Source organism: Heteronotia binoei, chromosome 2, assembly GCF_032191835.1.
Source record: "Heteronotia binoei isolate CCM8104 ecotype False Entrance Well chromosome 2, APGP_CSIRO_Hbin_v1, whole genome shotgun sequence".
Taxonomy (NCBI): domain Eukaryota; kingdom Metazoa; phylum Chordata; class Lepidosauria; order Squamata; family Gekkonidae; genus Heteronotia; species Heteronotia binoei.
In genome coordinates this window covers 73,528,639-73,551,501 of record NC_083224.1, presented here as the reverse complement: position 1 = coordinate 73,551,501, position 22,863 = coordinate 73,528,639, and positions in this window count along the sequence as shown.

Sequence of the window (22,863 nt, the reverse complement as noted above, 5' to 3'; positions counted from 1 at the left end):
CTCCTTCTGAAAGTTCCACCTCCTTGTCCATTGAATAGTATGTGCAGCTGCATAATAATCCCTGGATGAACACCACCTATTTTTCTACAAAACGCCCCCGTGGCAAGCCTATTATATCTACAGAGAAAATCCAGTAGACTGACATCATTTGGGAGACTGTTCTACAAGCATGGGGCAGCCACTGAATATGTGTGAACCTGGATTACAATAAATGCCAATACTGCGGAGCTGAATTAAGACATATTGAAACCATAAATAACATCAGTTTTAAGAGATCCCCATGGCAGTTTAGTAATTTGTTTATATTTAGAGGCATTTCATAAGGTCTTAAATATAATTGGGGTATAAATCCAGTTCTGGGCTACTGACAGTAGACCTTGTAGAGAAGATTGAAACTATCATACAGAACAGATTTGCCACCTGCAGCTGGAAACCCCTGGGAAGAATTAGGGATGGGGAAAGGGGTATAGGCCTCATGCCAGTGTGTGACGTCATTTCCACCAACAAAACAGAAATGATGCTGGGGGCACACTTTAGGCTTCATTCCAAACTCTGTGGTTAATCCATCATGTTTCTTGACATTTTATGTCACTTTTGATTTGGTTCTAGCAGTGGCACCATGCATGAGAGAGACACTGGTGCTCCCCATTTCCTTCCATTTCTCCCCTTCATGAAGGGGAAATACCCAGTTGGTGGCCCTCCAGCACAGAAACATACAGGGAGAGGCATTTCTTCAAGTATGTGGGCCCCAGGTCATGAATGCTAAATCAATCTAATGTCAGCTCAGAATTTCAAATCTCAAGATTTAGGATTAGATCAGGGCTAGAACTAAATTAAAATAATAATAATAATTTTAGAATATCACACCATCCATAAAGCCTATCAAAATGCCAACCCCCAGGTGGGACCTCGAGATCACCCAGAATCACAACTGATCTCCAGACTATGGAGATCAATTCCTATGGAGAAAATGCTTGCTTTCGAGAGTGGACTGTATGGTATTAAACGCTGCTGATATTCCTCCTCTCATCAAACCCCATCATCCCCAGGCTCCACCTGCAAACCTTCAGCAATTTCCCAGTCTGGAGTTGGCAAGCTTAAAATGGAGTATTTTAAAAGCATTGCTAAAGGGAGGGAGGGAGGGAGGGATGAAGTATTTGTGACTTCTCCAGTCCTGGTCCCTGTGTTGACTCTCATCCCTATCATTAAGCTTTTAAGAAATTTATGATCAGGGGGAAATGGCCTCCACAGTGATGCTTTAGGAATTTCTCCAAACCATAGAAATTAGGGAAAACTCCTAGTGCATCACCCATAAGTGAAGAAGAAGATACTGGATTTACATCCTACACTATACTCTGAATCTCAGAGTGGTCAAAATCTCCTTTACCTTCTCCCCCACAAAATCTCTTTTACCTTCTCTCCCCTCACAACACCCTGTGAGGTAGGTGGAGTTGAGAGAGCTCCTACAGCAGCTGCCTTTTCAAGGACAACTGCTACGAGAGCTGTGGCTGACCCAAGGTCATTCCAGCAGCTGCAAGTGGAGGAGTGAGGAATCAAACCCAGCTCTTCCAGATAAGAGTCCACACACTTAACCGCTACACCAAACTGGCTCTCGTAATCCTTCCGACACTCCACTCTTTCCAAGTACTGCCCCCCAAATCTCCCAGCATTTGCATTGGGCCAGTGATGGAAACCCTACTGGCCTGGTATTGAAGAGAACTATTGCTGCCTGGGGTGGTGGTTTCCCCTCCCTGGGCTCTTGTGGTCCTCATCTGCTACTGCTGCCAGTGAGAAGAAATAAGGCTTTAAAAAAGAAGCTATGATTACTTTATGATGTTGCTTCTGGGGAAACTCCAGAAGTGATGTTAGCCCTCTGTAGGAATCTCTGTGGTTTTATCATAGATCTTCCAATGGTTTCTAGAGATGTGACATCCCTTCTGGGTTTTTCCTTGAAGTAATATCATATCCCCACCCTGCCCATCACCCATGTCTGGCAACCTTGCTAATGACCCAGAAGACAAATCGCTGAAAAAAGTTCAGCTCCTGCTTTAGTGATGTTTAAAAATAAATGCTTCTTCTCTGGCTTATTATTTGTAACTAAATATGTCACCAGACAAATGAAATTTAGATAGTATACTCCAGTATGGGGCAAAGTACTAGGCACAGAACCGGCACACATGATCCAGCCACAGATGCACAATCCTGTCTTTTTTATTTTATTTATCCTGGCCTGTTCCACTGGACTGAGCCTTCTTGGAAAGTGGTTCTGATGAGCTCCTCAGAACTGAAGCTGCCCTAAATGAGGGTTAGGGTTACTGAGGGTTTATGAGCCCATTTCTCAGTCTCTCAGGGGTGCTTTGGAGCCTGTATTTCAGGAGCCAACAGCACTATCCCCCCAAACCCTGTGTTCAGTAGAGAAGCTCTGTCATTATAGGGTTTTGGCACAAACTGTTTATGCCCCATGCAGTCCCTTACATCGTGCAACTCCCTGAGATACAGGAGCCACAAAGGGTGATTGTTCATTTGGCCATTTTTATGCTGCAGTCAAAGTGCTTTTTGGATGTCAATTCAGACCAGAGTAAAATTGTAAAGAACATGGAGGAAACAGGAGAGTTTTGATAGAACTGAGGAAATTCTGAAGTAGGTCCTAACTCCATGGTAGTGAAGGAAGGACTGCTCCCCTCCCTTGCTCATATATTGGTTTCAGTGGGAAGAGCTAGCATAAGCTGAGGGGGGAGAGAGCACACCTCACACTATAGAGCATACAAGAAAATTTTAGAAGTTTTATCTCCATGGCTGGCTTGTGCATGCACAGTCCCATGTATGGCTTCATAGAAGAACACTCAAATCCCCACTAAATTCCCACCCATCCCATCCCCAAACACTGCCTTCCACAGGGAAATTTTGCCAGCGTCAACTTTTCCAACAACAACAACAGGATAAGTGCACCTGGTATGCTCTACAGTGTGAGGAGCGCTCCCTCTCCCCTTAGTTCACGCTAGCTTTTCCCACTGAAATCAATACATGACCAAGGGAGGGGAGCAGTCTTTCTGTCAGTCCTTCCCTCACTACCATAGAGTTAGGACCTACTTCTTCAGATTTTCCTCAGTTCTATTAGGCTCTGTACCTTTGTAAAGCTGTGGACAATACAGCCTTGCTTATTGAATAAATCAGTAGTAGTAGAAAGAACTAATTCTGTGATGGTAACTAATAAGAAGGATTGCCATCTTTCTTTTCTTTCTTTCTGGCCCTTGTGGCAGCCTGACAACAAGAACTTTTAAAGGAAGTTTTACCATCTATTTCCCTGATAAATTTCTGTGTGCCATGTTCCTGTAAAGGCACAGGGACAAGGCCAATTTTTCAAAATGGCAATCCTAATTAGACATAATGAATAATGTATTGGAAAAGAACATAGGAGAAGCTATGTTGGATCAGGCCAGTGGCCCATTCAATCTAACACCTTGTGTCACACAGTGGCCAAAAAAAAAAAAAAAAGGTGCCATCAAGAGGTCCACCAGTAGGGACCTGAGCCTGCCTTGGCGGGGAGGGCGGGATACAAATAAAAAAATATTATTATTATTATTATTTATTATTTCAGCTTAATCAAACAAAAACTCAGGAGTAATGAAAAGATCATGTTTCTATGCCGCTTGGCAGCTTACCCAAAGGCACAACCAGGCTAAACATCAGTAGAACAATACACTGCAGGATTACTCAAAATAGAGTTTCAGTACAATTTAATTGTGCTAGCTCTCAGGACTGAGGACAGCTGCATCCAAAGCAATATGTAGTAGATGCAATCAGTATTCCTTTGTACTAATTACTTGTACTGCCATGGGGTGAAGTGTAGGAGTTTATACCTGCAGGGTTGAAAGAAGACTGGGAAATGTATATGGCTTAGGATCATGTAGCTTATTTATTGCTAGTTTGCAGAAGTCTTGTGAAAGTCTACCATTCACATTCTCACGTTTATATTCATAAGCTTTGAACATATTGATAATATCACATGGCCATATGTTCCCCCTGTTCCTGTTTCCCAGGGATGGTCCCCATTTCTGATTCCTGCACTTATAATATAAATAACCACCTTTTTTTGTCTCTATGTTATCTTTCTAGGATACTGTATTAAGCTTTTGTAATGATCTACATTAGTTCTTCAGAGCTCAGCTCTCTCCTCTAGCACATAAACCTCCAAGTTGGGCAGAAAGATCCATCATGACTTTAGTAGTGCAAATGTACTCAGACGTTATATATAATACACAGCCTGTTGTTTAAAATGGTTCAGCTGGGGGAGTGGATGAGCATGAACTGAGCCATGAAGCAAAATTTCTCATAAGGATGAGCATAAACTGAGCATTAACTGAGCCATGAAGCAAGTTTTGCCCTATTTGTGGTTTGGAACCAGCATTTCCACAAACTTTTAAAGCAGTTTGTGGCAGTTTGTAGATAAAGCAGAAAGAAGAGGTTTAAAGGGACCCCTGATTTCTATCCCTGCCAAAGTCACAAAAACAGCTGAGCAGCGGGAGTGCCTCCCCACTACTCAACTGGGTTTTTGTTTTTTTTTGTTTCTTGGACAGTCCCTTTAAAGAGACTTACCAAAAAAGCCCAAACAGCCAGGGGGAGCACCTCCCCCTGCTCAGCTGCTTTTTTTGGCATTTTTGGGCCATCCCTTTAAAAAGACTGCCCAAGAAAGCCCAAACAGCCAGGAGGGCTCTAACACCACTCATCAGTTTTTCTGTGGTTTCTTGGGCAGTTCTTTTAAATAGACTGCCCAAGAAAACCCAAACAGCTAAGCAGTGGGAAACACCTCCCCTCTCAGCTGCTCTTTTTGTTTGTTTGTTTCTTAAAAAGGTAAATGTAAAGGTAGCCCCCTGGGCAAGCACCTGTCGTTTTCGACTCTGGGGTGACGTTGCTTTCACAACATTTTCACGGCAGATTTTTTATGGGGTGGTTTGCCACTGCCTTCCCCAGTCATCTACACTCCCCCCCCCCCCAGCAAGCTGGGTACTGATTTTACCAACCTTGGAAGGATGGAAGGCTGAGTCAACCTCGAAACAGCTACCTGAACCAGCTTCTGCTGGGATCGAACTCAGGTTGTGAGCAGAAGGCTCCGACTGCAGCACTACAGCTTTACCACTCTGCACCATGGGGCTCTTTTGTCTTTGTTTGTTTCTTAGGCAGTCCCTTTAAAGAGAGTGCCCGAGAAAGCCCAAACAGCCGGGGGGAGTGCCTCCTCCCAGTCAACTATATTTCAGGATTTCTCAGGCAGTTCCTTTACTGCAGGCTGCTCTCCACTGCTCAGCTTGCCATTCAAAGCAAACAGCTGAGTGGTGGAGAGCAGAAAACAGGTGTTTAAATAAGAACATAAGAAAAGCCATGTTGTATCAGGCCAATGGCCCATCCAGTCCAACACTCTGTGTCACACAGTGGCCAAAAAAATTATATATATACACACTGTGGCTAATAGCCACTGATGGACCTCTGCTCCATATTTTTATCTAACCCCCTCTTGAAGCTAGCTATGCTTGTAGCCACCACCACCTCCTGTGGCAGTGAATTCCACAGGTTAATCACCCTTTGGGTGAAGAAGTACTTCCTTTTATCTATTTTAACCCGACTGCTCAGCAATTTCATTGAATGCCCACGAGTTCTTCTATTGTGAGAAAGGGAGAAAAGTACTTCTTTCTCTACTTTCTCCATCCCATGCATAATCTTGTAAACCTCTATCATGTCACCCCGCAGGCGACATTGCTCCAAGCTAAAGATCCTCAAGCGTTTTAACCTTTCTTCATAGGGAAAGTGTTCCAACTCTTTAATCATTCCAGTTGCCCTTTTCTGGACTTTTTCCAATGCTATAATATCCTTTTTGAGGTGCAGTGACCAGAATTGTACACAGTACTCGAAATGAGACCGCACCATCGATTTATACAGGGGCATTATAATACTGGCTGATTTGTTTTCAATTCCCTTCCTAATAATTCCCAGCATGGCGTTGGCCTTTTTTATTGCAATCGCTCACTGTCTTGACATTTTCAGTGAGTTATATACCACGACCCCAAGATCTCTTTCTTGGTCAGTCTCTGCCAGTTCTCACCCAATCAACTTGTATTTGTAGCTGGGATTTTTGGCCCCAATGTGCATTACTTTGCACTTGGCCACATTGAACCTCATCTGCCACATTGACGCCCACTCACCCAGCCTCAACAGATCCCTTTGGAGTGCCTCACAATTCTCTCTGGTTCTCACCACCCTGAACAATTTAGTGTCATCTGCAAACTTGGCCACTTCACTGCTTACTCTCAACTCCAAATCATTTATGAACAAGTTAAAGAGCATGGAACCCAGTAGTGAGCCCTGCAACACCCCACTGCTTACCGTCCTCTACTGCGAAGACTGCCCATTTATACTCACTCTCTGCTCAGAGCCATTAGACCCTTGTTTCTGTACTGCATGAACTGCCACAAACTGCCTTAAAATTCATGGAAGTTTGTGTCAGCTCCTTAGTTCACAAACTTTGCTTCACAAACTGAACTGGCCAAAATTCATGTTGAACATGAGCCAGTTTGTGTTCATCTCTAGTTTTAAGTCACTACTGTCAAGAGTAGATTAATAGCCAGGCAACAAAGAGCATTAAAAATGCACAATGATGGAAGGAGTCGGGCTTGCAAAGTGATCCTCTATGAGAACAGGAATTTTCCAAACATGCCCCTGTTTTCATCTGTGAAATTGGCATTTCACTCATATAATTTGGTCTGTACATACCTAATTTGACATTGGAAAAGTGGGATTCAGGATCAATGTTTATTGAAGGGGTAGGCAACCTTTTGAGCCCAACTGGTGAAAAAATACATTGTTTATTGGGGAAGATGTACTGGCAAACAAAAAGGGAAGAGGGTGAAGGTTGAGCTTGGCCAGACACGCTTGGAGCAGGTCAAGCCAGCATCTCAGGGATTTACCTTGCACTCAGCATCTCAGGGATTTACCTTGCACTCAGCATCTCAGGGATTTACCTTGCACTCAGCATCTCAGGGATTTACCTTGCACTCACCTCCCAGTCTGGGAGGTGATAACAAAAATAAGCTATACCAGTTGTCTTCTCCTGTGTTGCTGGCCCAGCAATACTGCCAGTGCTTTGGTTGCTAGGGATGGGCATGAACTAGGAAAATGTAGTTCAGTTCATAGTTTGTGGTGTACCCAGTTCATAAACCACAAACCATCATGAACTTTTATCCACCAAATAAACCAGTTAAGTTCATGAGGTTTTTGATGTGGCAGAATCCCCCCTCTGATATGTTAGAGACAGCCCCGGTCTAGGGGTTCTGCTGCCCCAAGCAGAACCCTGAGCCACCGCCCGCTTCTTGTGGACTATAATTGTGCACATGAAGCGTGCATGGCATGATGATGTCACACAGATGTGACATCATTGTGATGGAACACCCCTTGCCCAACCCTCTCCCACTTTAGGGGGAGCTGAGCAGGGGCCGCGTCCTTCACTCTGATTGCTTGGAGCAAAGAAAGAACACTCCATGTGCTTCTTGCCCAGCCCTCTTCCACTTCAGAGGGAGCTGAGCAGGGATCGCGTCCTTCACTTTGATTGCTCGGAGCAAAGAAAGAACACTCCACGTGCCTCTTGCCCAGCCCTCTCCCACTTCAGAGGGAGCTGAGCAGGGGCTGCGTCCTTCACTCTGATTGCTTGGAGCAAAGAAAGAACACTCCACATGCCTCTTGCCCAGCCCTCTCCCACTTCAGAGGGAGCTGAGCAGGAGCTGCATCATTCTTTCTTCGTTCTGAGCAATCAGAGCGATGAAAGAACATTGCAGAGTATCAGGGTCAGCATGAGTGGGGACAGGGAGGGGGCACCCAGCCTCACTTCTGTGGCAAGATGGCACCCTAGGTAGCTGCCTACATCACCTACTCCCATGTGCCAACCCTGGCTAGAGACACCAAATTCACAAAGTATCTCCAGCTGACTCACCTCTACCTACCCTCCACATTTGGTGAGGATTCATTACAGGTTGAGATTTAAGGCCCCCCAAAGAAGGTGCCCCCAGGAAAATGCTTTCAGGGATATGACAGGTGGTCATTTTGGCAGACACAGGTTAAGAAGAAGAAGAATTGCAGATTTATACCCCACCCTTCTCCTTGTCAGAGACCCAGAGCAGCTTACAATCTCTTATATCTTCTCCCCCCACAACAGACACCCTGTGAGGTGGATGGGGCTGAGAGGGCTCTCACAGCAGCTGCCCTTTCAAGGACAACCTCTGCCAGAGCTATGGCTAAACCAAGGCCATTCCAGCAGCTGCAAGTGGAGGAATGGGGAATCAAACCCAGTTCTCCCAGATAAGAGTCCACACACTTAACCACTACACCAAACTGGCTCTCCCAGAAGATTCAGGAATATACAGAATGGAACCTGTGCAAGCTAGAGACATCAAACTCACAGTGGATCTCCCCCTGATGCTCCTCTACATGCCCTCCAAGTGATGTGCAGATTTGATTTTGGGAGTTAGAGTTATGGCCACCCAACACAAGATGCCTCCAGGAAAGTGCTTTTGGGAGAAATGTCAGGCGCAGGTTCAAAAGTGCAAGCTACACACACATCATGCACACAGGGAGCTTATTGGTGTTTCCAAGATTGGAGAATTCCACCCCCCCCCCATTGCTTTGAACTTGCTTTGTTGCTTTGAAGTTTGGGAAACATTTTGTTTGAGCAGAGACTGTCTGGAAATGTATGCATTCATTATTTATTTGTTTTTATTTATTTATTTTGCGGATTTATATTTCGCCCTTTCCTGTAAACGGGCTCAGGGTGGATCGCAGCATAAATTAGATAATAATTAAAACCTACAAGTTAAAAACCAAGCATAATACAATAAAACTGAGAAGCAGTAAAAGACATTCATGAACTGCCATAAACCACTATGAACTGTGTGAAAGTTCGTGGAAAGTTCATGCTGGTTGACCTGCCACAAACTTCAGTTTGCAAACCATGAACTGGCCAAAATTCATCACAAGTCAATTTGTGTCCATTCCTTATGGTTGCTTGGGTGAAGCAACCTTGTGTGCCAAGGAAAATGCAAGAAGAATGTTTGACTATTTCCCCTCCAACAGGTGATACACCTTTTGATAACAGCTAATCAAAATCTGACCCTGTTCATTAACCTCAGAAGAGCAAACTAATACAAATGGAATTTCTCCTAAGTCTGAAACTCAAAAAATGACGTAACCAGTTTAGGTCCCTTTTTTGGCTGCACAAGAATTGCCAACAGCCTGGCAAACACCCCCCCCCCCCAAGAAAAAGCCTTGTTTCTTGAACAGAAGATTAATGGAATATTCTTTAACAGAAGATTAATGGAATATTATTTACTGGGTGATGCCAAGGGGAGAATGACTCAGTAGAAAGATACTTGACAACTATCCTGACCAAGCAAAATACTTTTTGCCATACAGCAATGTCCCTGATTGGTGTTTCTAGCACTGTACCTTCCCCAGTCCTATTGCTGACTTACTGGTTTAAGGAGGGCTTTTGTTCTACATATTCCCTGGTGCTATTTACTTGAACAACTCTAGCTGTTAGATGTAACCCTGGTGGACAAAGCAGGCAAAAGTCTTGCCCTGACGACGGCAGCATTGGGGGAGAGGGGGAATGAGATAAAAGCCAGTTTTTAGCCTAACCTCCTCAACCCATCACATATTAGCACTTTTCAGAAAAGATCCAAAGGATTTGTTTGTATCCTGGAAGAGGGAGACAGATTGTTGTGCTGCATAGGCAGGGCCTAGCTACATGTTTTACTGTTTCCAAGTTCACACTGGATAACATGAGACCAGACATGTGCAGGGAGTTTCATGCTGAAGTTTAATTTTCAAATAGGCAGGAGCCTGATTTGGCCTAGGACCATGGTGTGTGGAGTTAGGGGCTTAAGCCTTTTCCTCTGCATCATTCTCCTGACCTGAAATGGCCTGAGGGAGCTGCAATTTGCTCCCTGAAGAAAGTTACATGTACTCCTTAGTTACACATGTAGCTCATCAGTACATGTTAATGTCCACAGTGAGGCAAACAGCAGATCCCCAGGACCATTTCTAGCTGGGAAAACAGTGGTGGTGGTGGTGGTGAGACCTAATCTTCCCAATCTGCACATGCCAAGCTTCCAATCTGAATCCTGTTCCTACATACTACAAAATCTGTCTTTCAAAAATCTGTCTGGGAGTTTTCTGTTTGCAACATCTAGTTTGACAGGTCCTAGGATGTACCAGGAAACCGAGACCAGTCTTTCTGTACTGGAAACATGGTGACCTAGTGACTTTGAATTTAATTGGATTGATGTCTGGTGAACATTGTATTTGATGGTTCTTGCCTTGTGAAGAACATCATGATTTATGAACTATTTTCTCCATCTCTTTTCTGGCACCAAGAAACCTTTCTTGTTTTTATTTTCTTTGTTGAGAATTAAAGCTAGAAGTGTCTGGTTGTAACAAGATGCTGCCAGAACACTGAGACAAATCTTTCAAATGAAGAACATATATGAGGAAAGATGAATTTTGAATACAGGGAAAGAAGCACGGAGACAGAGAGAGAGTTGGAATAACATTCAAAACCCATGCATATATACTCATTTTGTAGATAATTTAATATTTATAATGTTAGAACTCATATTCCAAATCCAGCAGTCCTCTTTCTGCTTGTGAGGGTTATGCAGGTACAGCACAGATAGCTGAAATTCTTTTTAGAGAGCCCTCTGCTGGTTTGGAGCCCTGTGGCACAGAGTGTTACAGCTGCAGTACTGCAGTCCTAAGCTCTTCTCACAACCTGAGTTCGATCCCTGGTGGAAGCTGGGTTTTCAGGTAGCCAGCTCGAGGTTGACTCAGTCTTCCATCCTTCCAAGGTTGGCAAAATGAGTACCCAGCTTGCTGGGGGGAAAGTGTAGATGACTGGGGAAGGCAATGGCAAACCACCCCGTAAAAAGTCTGCCGTGAAAACGTTGTGAAAGCAACATCACCCCAGAGTCAGAAACGACTGGTGCTTTCACAGGGGACTTTTCCTTTCCCTGCTGGTTTGTAATGGCAGTAGTAAGTTGTATTGCAATTTATGTTGGAAAGGCTGTGGGAATGTTGGTACATTTGCACATTGCTGGTGGCAATGCCCACTAATAGAAGCTTTCTGGAGACAGATTCTTGAACACATTAAGCACATTACTGATTATCACATCCCACACTCTCCTGAAGTCCTTTTCTTTTCTTTTTTTGCAATACTGGCAAACTCTAGATTCCAAAGCTTTCTTGCAAATTGATTGAAAGTCTTCTTACAGCTGCTAAAATGGCTATAGCATCTCTATGGAAATCCAACACCTTACCATCACTGGAACTCTGGTTTACAAAAATCTGGGACATTTTAATAATGGAGAAAATCACGGCATAACTTTCCTTGTCCAACATTTACCCCAGCGTCACATATTTTGAAGAAAAATGGCTTCTGTTTCTGGAATACACTGAATCTAAAAACATCTTATCTATTAACACAATAGCACTTTTATTAATTTAATTTAATTGATTAATTTTAAACTCATTAGAATTTTTAAATGTTGGATGTAACTTTGTTTTTATATAATGCTGTTAGCCGCCCTGAGCCTGCTCCGGCGGGGAGGGCGGGATACAAATAAAATTATCTATCTATCTATCTATCTATCTATCTATCTATCTATCTATCTATCTATCTATCTATCTATCTATCTATCTATCTATCTATCTATCTACAACTTACCTTCAGTTTATCTCACTATAAATCTTTCTAACTTATGCTATCCCCTCTTTCCCTTTTTATTTAAATATTCCCTTTTGTTTGGCTTTGAGTGGAGCAAGGCATTATTCTTAGTTTAAGAGTCAAAAATTCTAGCACAATTACCAGTTAATTTATCCTTAATAATAAGATATGTATTTATCTATTGATTGATTGATTGATGAACTGGACGTTATCTTAAATGCTAAATAAGATGTTCTGCAATGTTATATATATATACCATAGTACTTTATGCACAGTAGAATTTTGTTATATATGCAATTAATCTACTTGATACTACTTCACCCAACAAAGCTCTGTATAACTTGGAATTTTTAAAATAAACTTATCATATGTTTAAAAAAGAAGAAGTACTATGTGCATTCTGTGCTCCATTCCTCCTGTCCTCCATGACATAGGCCTCCTTTGGCTTCTGTTCACTAATAGTAAACAAACAAGAAGTCATTAAGAGAGAATCATTTCACTCTCTTCATCTAAAAGCAGCCCTGGGGAGACACAATTGAGCTTCAGTCTACCAATTAACATATAAAATAAGGGGTGGGGTGGATGCATAGTTTTTTACAAACACAGGGCATGTGGTTTAAGACTCCTTGGATGGTATGAAGTAAGCAGAGTTGGTGGTGAGGGTGAAATACTGAAATGTACAAATATATCACAGACACATTTGTGTGCTTGCAAGGTTTAGTGCTCCTATACTTTTAAAAAAAACTGATCCCCACTTTCCACTCACATCAAGATTCAGGTGGTGGGGAAAGAACTTTGTGTGTGGGGGCTCATTCTCTGGCTTGCTCTATGTGCCTGTTGTACAGTGGAGAAATTTAATAATATTAACATTTATCCTCTTTATCCACAACTTGGTAGGGAGGATGTATTAGGTGAGGGCTACATGTAAGCCAAAATGCCCTCAAAATGAGGTTGGGGAATTGTCAGGTGGGCACCTGGCTTAGTCAGGATCTTTTACCTGTGTATACAGGATTCCACATCCAGAAATTAATGCTTAAAATATTAGGGACTCTAAGTAAAACAATTAAAATTTATTAAGAAAAATACAGGCTTCCCTACAAGATAAAATACTCATAAAAATCATACACACAGTCCTAAGAAAAATAGATAGAGAGATAGGGGAATACAAGGGTAGACGAACAGGGTGATATTTACCGATCGTAGTCTTCAATGAAGGCTCCAATGGTGACGAGTGAGGAAGTGGGAGAGGGGACCCGATACTTGGCCTTAGAATCGGGGATGGATCCAGGCAGCGGAAATTGGGATACTGCTAGACACACACCTGTGGGTAGCTAGTCCACAGGTTATAAGGACTACCTTGAGACCTTATGGAATGGGAGGTACGAGGGAGGAGGAAGGTGATGCATGACCTCCCAAAAAGGGGAGGCTTTGCAGTGACCATAAGGGCTGGACTACTGCGAGAGCCAATAGAAAGTTCATTGGTGTCACCTAATTGGGGGTTCATTCCTGACCAATGAACAGTCTTGGATCCTGGATACCTGAGTGAACTTTCAGGTTGAAATGGACCAGGGTGGGGATGCTCCAAGGGGATAACAAAGGGAAGAATGGGGAGAACCACTGGGTGGAGGTGTGCTTGAGTTTATCACACTTATCTAAAAGGTGACAATAGAGAGACAAATTGTTATCTAAGGTAACACCTGGTTTAGACAAAGAAACTTGGCTCTGGCTGAAGATGGTCTTCCTCTTCTTCTGTCTTCTTCTTGGCACCAACCTTGGTTTAGAGTTCCGCTGAACAAAGACAGTGGCGGTTGGACGATTAGCCACTCCTGGGGTGGGTTGATGGCCTGCAATCACTGGTGACATCTGGCGAGTATGTGAGCTGTTTGCTTCTCTGGAATGGAGTCTGACCTGGTAAGAAGATGGCTGCGTGTGGTGTTAGCCCTCCACGGTGGATTCCATGGTCACTGCTTCAAAACCGTCTGCCTGGTTAGCTCCTGGCGGCGCAGTCTCCTCCGTTCCTGAGTGCCTTCTTAGTGTTCTGGCTACCAGTACTGCATAGGTCACTTTCGCCCCTGGATAGGCTCGCTCACACTCTCTGGCCAGACGTGTGTGAGCGACTTCTCCAGGTGCTCTGGCAACCAAGGTGGTGATCACGATGTTCTGTAAGGGGTTTTTCATCACATACAGTTCTTGAAGATTTCATCACAATTGGATGGGGAGCAGATTTACAACCAGAAATGTGTTGTATATTCCAGTGCCTCTAGAACAGGAAAGCAGTCTGCTATCTGGCTGGAAAGTGGGAGGGTCACTCTGCTGGTCAACAAAAGAGAGCAAATCCCTGAAAAGGTCTTCTCCTCCTACCCTCCTCCATGGTCATGATCCAAATTAGGCCTGTGTGGAAACCCAGACTCAGCTCCTGGGAAAAACATTGTCTAATTTGGCCTATCATGTCTTTCACATAGCATCCCCAATGGCATGTGCTGATGTTTTCTCAGCGCAGCAATAACAGATGGAAGGCGAAAGGGAAATATCCTGCTTGGGGTGTTTCCAGTGCCACTCTGGTCAGGCATGCATAGATTTTTTCAAAGGAATCAGAGGCAACACTATATCATGTATCCTTTAGTTGTAAGGGTCAAATAGGATAGTTCTTGTATATTCACCTGAATCCTTGGAAGGGCAGGATTAAAATGTGAATAGTCATTAACAGATGGAAAAGGACACACAAAAAATCTTTACAAAGGAAGACTTTGAGGGCTAATTGAGACACAAAGATGATAAGCAAGAAGTTGCTATGCAAAAAGGGCAAAGTAATGCATTATGTGTAGCTCTGTGATTATTTTTTCAGACATCTTTTATTTTACAGTTAGAGCTGCAGTGGGATGCAATTTAAAGGGGAAACTGGCATGAGGGGAATGGGCTATTTTAACTTCTTTCTGTTGTGCCTACCAAAAATAACCTCCCCCAAGCTTATTTTTCTTCCTCTGGGGAAAACATTTTTAATCTGTAAATGTTGCCCATTGACAATAAAAGCAACTTTAAAAGGTAAAGGTAGTCCCCTGTGCAAACACCAGTTGTTTCCGACTGGGGTGACATTGCTTTCACAACATTTTCACGGCAGACTTTTTACGGGGTGGTTTGCCATTGCATTCCCCAGTCATCTACACTTTCCCCCCAGCAAGCTGGGTACTCATTTTACCGACCTCAGAAGGATGGAAGGCTGAGTCAACCTCAAGCCGGCTATCTGAACCAGCTTCCACTGGGATCAAACTCAGGTCATGAGCAGAGGGCTCCGACTACAGTACTGCAGCTTTACCACTCTGCGCCATGGGGCTCTTAAAAACAATTTGGGGGTCTGCTTTTGGCAGGGAAAAGGTGCAAGGGAAAAGTGGTAAATAACCTCTCTCCCCTGATAATGGTCTTCTGTGGAAGACCATTATCCGTGGAAGCATTGTGAGGGGGGGGGGGAGTTTGAAAAAAATAATTACAGAACAACACATCATATGTATTTCCACCCCCAGAGAAAGAACACAGACAAAGAACAAGGAGCCAGCAATCCAACCTCATCAGGCTTGTGAATAGCTTCTAAAAAGCCAGTCTGTCAACAAGCCATTTAGAATTCCATTTGTGAATAAGGGTGTGGCAGCCACAGCAAAGCAATTCCACACAGCTAAGCTCTCAACAAAGAAAATTTCATAGATAACAGCTAGATCACAGAAGACCAAGATCCTGATATGATATACATTCCCAACATGACTATAAACAAGTTTTTTACAGACCACAAGAAAATATATTAGTAGTGCTGTAGGTAAAGGTATTCCATGCTTACTGGGGCATTTGCTAGAGGAAGGTCCTCAGAAGAATCTTGAAATGCTTGTGATTTGCGAACAAAGGTGGCTTAGGTCTGTGGACAGCAAGCAGAATGGGACAAAGAGAGGCTGTTTGTCTTCTGCAGTTTTAACAGATGTGGTACTAAGGTAGGGGTCACTGACACATTGTAGCTAAGAAGCTACTGTAGCTAGAAAGCAGCTATACAGTAACATGAAAAGTTATAGCATTGCAAAATCTAAGGAAAACCAAAAGGACAGTCTGGACTGGAGCAAATGTCACAGCCTGTTTTTCTCACTCCCATCTTTTATGCACGATCAGAGTTGAGGGGGGGTGGGGGTGGCAGTATGTGTTTTGTCGGCTTGTATTCTTGCATGCAAGAAATACATATCAGGATTTATTCAATAGCTCATGCCAATGCCTCAGGATGTGTCTTCAGAGGTGATTCATGTGAGTTTTTGCTAAGCATTTGAATAAGATTCCACATGAATGTCTGACTTGCATGGTGTTGCAACAACATTTCACCTGCTGGAACAGAGCTCCTGTTCACAGCCATTTCCTTTCATGTTTATACAACTGTTACTGATTTCCTAGTTAGAATATTTGCAGCCCAATTGCATCTATGTGTACTCAGAATTCAACTGAGCTGCAGCTTTAGCAAGACCATGTAATGTTATTACCATTTGTAAGGGTAATGGAAATGGCAATGAATTCATAAATGGTTTCATTTCAGCATTTTGCATGTTAAGTGCTATGCACTTTGTTTCTAATGGAATATAAAACTGGAACCTGTTCCTTATGTCTGGAATTATCATTCCAACAGATTAAGTAGCTAATTCCTTACTGAAACTAAGAGAAACACTGGATGTGTTTCAGTTTGAAATCGAATTTGGCGAAGAACCCCACCCACCAGATTTGCTTCTCAGTTAGTTTTCGACGCCCTGTTAGGGCTTCCAAATTTTTATGGTCTGTCCATATCTCAAACGGAACCCTCGCTCCTTCTAGCCAAGATCTTCAGGTCTTTAGTGCAAAGGTTACAGCGAATGCTTCTTTGTCCCACACCAACCAGTTCCATTGGTCTTGGGAAAAATTTTTTGAAATGTAAGCGCAGGGTTTTAGGGACCCCCTCTCATCTGGTTGCATTAGAATTGTCCCCACAGTGACATTGCTGGTGTCGCATTGGACCACAAAGGGTTTTAATTAATTTGGGGTGGATCAGGATGGGTTCACTGGTGAATAGTCTTTTAATTTGGTGAATGCTTCTTGACAGCTTTCAGTCCAATTCAATTTGGCTCCCGGCTGCTTGGCTTCAGGACCCTTCCCTTTTGTTTTAAGGAGGTCTGTCAAGGGGAGCATTGTGTGGGCGAACCCTTGTATAAAATTATGATAAAAAATTGCAAATCCAGTGAAGGATTGGAGCTGTCTAAGTGTCCTAGGGAGTTCCCAATCTAGCACCGCTTGTATTTTGGCTGGGTCCATCGCCAAACCCTTCCCTGACACTCTGTAGCTCAGGTAATCCAGTTTCGTTTTATGGAACTCACACTTGGATAGTTTAGCATACAGTTGATTCTCGTAGAGGGTTGCTAACACTTCCCTCACCAATTTCACGTATGAGGGGAAGTCTTTTGAATAAATAATTATATCATCCAGATACACCACTACCCCTCGGTACAAATACTTTCGCAGCACTTCATTTCTGAAGTTCATGAACACCCTGGGGGCCCCTTGCAATCCGAATGGCATGACTAAGTATTTGAACTGTCCCATCGGCATGTTAAACGCTGTTTTCCATTTGTTCCCCTCTGTTATGCGCACCCAGAAGTAAGCGTCTCACAGGTCCAATTTGGTAAAAATCTTTCCTTCCAACACAGTGCTTAAGAGGTCTTTTATGAGGGGTATGAAGTATGCATTGGACGTCGAAATCACATTGATCCTCCTAAAATCCGTGCATAGCCTCAGCCCCCCTTTTTTTTTCCTTCCTAAAGAGTACTGGGATGGTGTGGCTGGTGGTGGCTGGCCGTATGAATCCACGTTTTAGGTTTTTGTCTAAAAATTTGCGGAGCTCAGTCTTTTTGACCCACCCCATGGAGTATAATTTGGCTCTGGGGAGGCTCTGCCCCGGGATTAGTTCTATGGCACAGTCAGTGTCCCGGTGGGGGGGGGGGGCTCATTAGCTTCTTCTTCACTAAATACTTGTTTTAAGTCTCTATACTCCTTCAGGATTGATCTGACCTCCTCTATGGTGAAGCATAGTTTCTCGTTCAGAGGGGGGTGTTCGGGGCCCCACTCCCCGTTCCATTTGTGAGGCTCACATCCTCCATCTCTAAAGTCTATGATTTGGTTCCCCCACTTTATGTTAGGTTCGTGTTTGGCCAGCCACCCCACCCCCAAGACGATGTCAAATGATGAGGGGGCAACAACAAAGATCTCCGTGTCCCAGTGATCTTCTATCCCTACCGGCACCCCTTGGGTTTGTTCTGTGTAGGGTTCCCCTTTCATCACCATCCCATCCATCTGTTCAAATTGTGGGGGTGCTGTAGGGGACTCATTGGGAGTTCGAGAGCCTCTATTAGTTTGAGTGTGATTATGTCTCTGGTGCACCCAGAATCTGGTAGTGCTCGGGCGTGTATAAAATGCTTAAGATTAGGGTTCAGTAGTGGAATGAAAAACAAAGTCCCCGTAATTCTCACCCTCAGTGGTGCTGTTAGTTCCACGACCTGCTGCTCGGCACCATTCAGTGCAGGTCACTCTCGTTTCCTGCCTGTTCTTCTTCCCAGGCTTCTTCGTCCAGTTCATCAACGACAATGATCTCTTCTTCCTGTGGGGTTGTGGATGCCAAGCTGCCCTTCGCTGGCTCCTTCACTTGTCCCTCCTCCTTCTTTGTCTTGGGTGCACTGGTTTTTGGAGTGAGGGGGGGCCTTGAGGCCCCTCAGGGCAATTTGCTGCCATGTGGCTAGGGTCTCCACATCAAAAACAGCGCCAGGGGGTGGGTGGTTTAGTTGCCCCCCTGGACTGGCCTGCCTTCTGCCTTCCCGTTTTTGCCCCCAGCCGAGACTCACGTTCCCTCTTACCCCCTTGCTGCTGTTGGCGCTGGAGAGACAATCTCTTCATGTTGGTCTCTATTTCTCCCCCTAGTTGCACCCACCCTACCAGGGAGGTAGGGTGAACTTGTTGGAGGGCTCAATCCAGCATGCTGGCATTCAGGCCTCTCTGGAACTGCTCGATCTTCATCCGCTTGTTCCATCCACTTACTTTAGCGGCGTTGGCCCGGAACTCCGCTGCGTACTCTCTTACCGCCTTGGACCCCTGCTGTAGGTCTCGTAGGGTTGTCAGTGCTCTGGTCTCTTGTAAAGGATCTTCGTACTGCGTTAATAGTGCCCACAGGAACACTGCCACTGTGTCTAGCTCCAGGCTTCAGATTTTGTATAGGCTCATGTACCATCTCTTGGTGGCTCCTTTTAGTTTGGAGCCTAAGTAATCTACTCGGCTAAACTCATTGAGGAAGGTGTGCCCTCAATAGTACATGAAGCTATGAACTTGTATTGAGAAATACTCCACCTCCTAGGGGTCCTTGTCGAAGGTGGCATCCAACTCGTGGCCCCTCCTGTAATCCCGGGGTCTCAGAAGCAGCAACTGAGGTTGCTGTGGTTGTTGAGGTTGGGGTGGAGGGGGTTGTTGTGGATGTCCCCCTCTTGGCGCGGGTGGCTGCAATGCCCGGTCTAGCTGCCTCCTCACTTCTAGGGTCATGAAGGCATTGTTCACATGCATTTCTTCCCTGAGAATTCTGGACATCTCTCCCATCTCCAACCTCATCATTTGAAGGAAAACCCATGAGTCGGGATCTTGTTCTTCCTCCTCCTTTTCTGGGTTCGGATTGGGACCCCATTCTTCTCTACCATCACCCCCACTTGCCTCAGAGGTGCCTTGATCACTGTCATTCCCCATCCGTGTGTGTAGGGGGGGCAGCGCTAAGATTGCTGCTCTCCGAGTGGGTGCTTCATCCATCAGGCTAGTAGACCTTCTGGGACCCCAATCCTTTGGGGTTATGAACAGTTGCTGTATGTGTAGCGGGGACCCTCTCCCAGCTGGCCTCCTGATGTCGAGTATGTGCCATGGAGGTTGCCTTGGGGCTGTGTCGGGTCCTTGATCCTTGCCAATCAGCCTTTCTGGGTTGTCGGGGGCCTCTCCGTTATCTGGAGCTGTCTCTGCCATTGCCTTAGAAAGTATCCAATTTGGTTAAATTCCCAGGTGGGATTACTCCCAAAATGTCAATCAATCAATCAATCAATCATTTTATTTATATCCCGCTCTCCCCGCCGAAGCAGGCTCAGGGCGGCTAACAACATCAAATACAATAAATTATACAACAAATTTAAAAACAATAGCTAGTTTAACAGTTTAATTAAGATTCTAAAATTACTAAAATTAACATTCTGGTGCTATTTCAGCAGATGGTGAAAGTCACTTAGGCAAGTCCCTCTATCTTTTTAATCGGTGAAGGCCATCCCAAAGAGGATGGTTTTGCAGGCCCTGCGAAACTGTTCAAAGAAAAGCGTCAATATTTCTCAATAACCAAGTCCTTTGTTTTTAAATCAAAAGTAGGTTTATTGTTAGAAACTCAGGAGCGCTACTAGATTCTGGATGCACAGGCCTTGGGAGTAATGGAGTACAAACAGTTACACAGTCACTATATAGGATATCATCAAAGGTTACAATACAGATGCATTCTTGAGTCACGGGTTCAAAGGTTACTAAGCAACTATCTATTTCATTACTAAGGAATTTTAGGCTATTGGAAACATCAAACCTTCTCAAACGTCTTTGGGGAGAGATAAAGATTGGCTGTGTGAAACCATGGGAAAGGTGACTTGAAGGTACTAACAGCCAGTCTGTAACATAAACATCTCAGGGCCAGATGGTTTTACTACTTTCCCTCTGGTTGTAAATAAGAGGGGAGAGATTGAGAGTTGGTGGCCTGCTCTCTACATAGCAAAATACAGTCCAGAAATGAGCGCGCTTGACAGTGTGCCTGGCAAAAGAGAACATGGTTGCAGGAGTGGGCTCAAACCTACATCTGCTGAGCTTCCTAATGTTGGTTCATTACATAGCTCATTTTTTTCATGTTGTAGTCCTCCTTCCAGTTTGTAGGCACTGCTGTTTTCCTATTCTTCCCTCCTTGGTTATATACTGCACGAAGGGGTAGGGGATGATGTCAGGGAGCAGAGCCATACCAACAAGCACGGATTGGCTTCTTACTCAGCTGCTATGGAGTGTTGTTGGCATTCCATGCCAAAACTGATGGATTGCTGCAAGATTGCTATGAACTCTGGTACAGCTAGTATCCTCTCTGCACCTGAATGAGTGGCCTTTCCGTCACATATGTTCCCATTGCTCAACAATCACAGCAAACTGACCAGTAGCCCTGTGCCATGGAAGCAAAGATGGTGTGGCTTGCAAATGGGTTTCTGGATTGTTACAAAACCCACTATATGACCAATAGTCAACAAATAAAAAGGGATAAAAACACAACAAACAAAAGCAGTTTGGTTAGGAGCCAAGGCAATCCTGATCTGTAGAATTAATGTAGGGAGGGAAATCAATTAGACTTGTTAGAGGCCGTCTATGTTGCTGTCTCAGCAAGGTCCAGGCAGCTCCTGAAGAGCTTTATAGGTGCCCTGCAGCTCCACCCTTTTCTGGTGCCTGCTCTGAAGGAAGAATTTTAATTGACTCTAAAATGGCAACATTTTTTCTTATCTATCTCAAATTTGGCAAGGAAGATTCTTCTGGATTCATTTTAGCTCTTGAGAATTTCATATCAATTGTTGGGGGGGGGCGGCGGAGGCAGGATTATACTTTTCCTATTGAGGTAAATGGAAAGAAACTATTACAACTAACTTTAAATCTGATTTTAAAGAAACTAATGAAAATCTTTTAAAAGATAAAGGGATTGGCTCCCAACCTGGTTTTCCCCTCTCTGTACGCCCCCTAGTGCAAGATCTCTGCTGAGACAACAGGTCTCTTCTGTGAGTTGGCTCCTGATGAATTCTTATCTAGCAGATTAATGTTGCTGCCTTAGCTTATGGCGCCAGACATTTGAGGATTTTGTGTCCCCATGGAATTCGCCCAATTATTTTATTTTATTCACTCATTTGTTTGAAAAATGTCTCTTCTGTTTCTTCAGAAAACTTGCTATAACATAGGACACATTCCCTATCCAGGAAGAATTATCTTTAATAGCTGATTTGTCCTGTTACTGCCAAAAGTGGTAGCAGGAGACTGAGTTTTCCATTTTAGCCAGATCCAGGAGGGTGAGGCTCAGTATGCAAGGCATGTTTGCTGAGGGATGGCGGAAACTGTCCAGTCAGGGCAAAGAACAGGTTCAAGGGAACATTGCTGAAGCAGCAGAACCAGGAAGCTTGGCTTAGGGTACATGACAAGGAGATGCTGTTGCAGGAAAGCCCACATGGCTACTAAATGTGCTTAATGCTCTCCATATCTCCCTAGTGCATTAGTGGAGCTGGTTCTTATCACACAAACCTGTCATTAACCAGTGAAATGTAATGGTTAGACTGGGGAGTGTCAAGAAGCTTGGGGACTCAAACCCAGAGCTGGGTTCAACTGAGCTCCCTGCCTTTAGGAAGTTGTTCCAGTTTCTTCTAGAGACACCATGAATTTCAAAGTGAATAGGTTCATTATTCAAACATACACCATCCAACAGCTGCAGTTTTCTATGAGTCAAATGTCTGGTCTATTCACCAGTCCATAGGCAACTTCGAACAGCTGTTGAACAGCTTTGCACTTGCACTTTTAGCTGTAGCGGGAATATATCTCCAGTTAGGCTGCTTGAAAATGTTCATGCCCAGCCTTGACCTGGATAGCCCAGACGAGCCTGATCTTGCCAGATCTTGGAAGCTAAGCAGGGTCTACTGTGGAACAAAGTAGGAGTCAAGTTCACCTTTAAGACCAACAAAGTTTTATTCAGAACATAAACTTTCGTGTGCTCCAAGCACACTTCATCAGACAAGAAATCAGGTACAGCGAGCAGAGCTAAATATAGTTGGCAGGCAGTGGTTTAGGTTGCAAAATGGTACAAGTTTAAAATCCAATGACAGAATAGTAAAATTAACAAACAGGGTCTACTGTGGTTAGTAAATGAGTGGGAGACATCTTTAAAAATGGAGTGTTTACTTATAATTGCAGGCTGTTTGTTTGATTTTCTCATTGTTTATACAATTGATTGCTAAGCAGCATGCAGCAACAACAGGTCTGTGGGAAAGGCA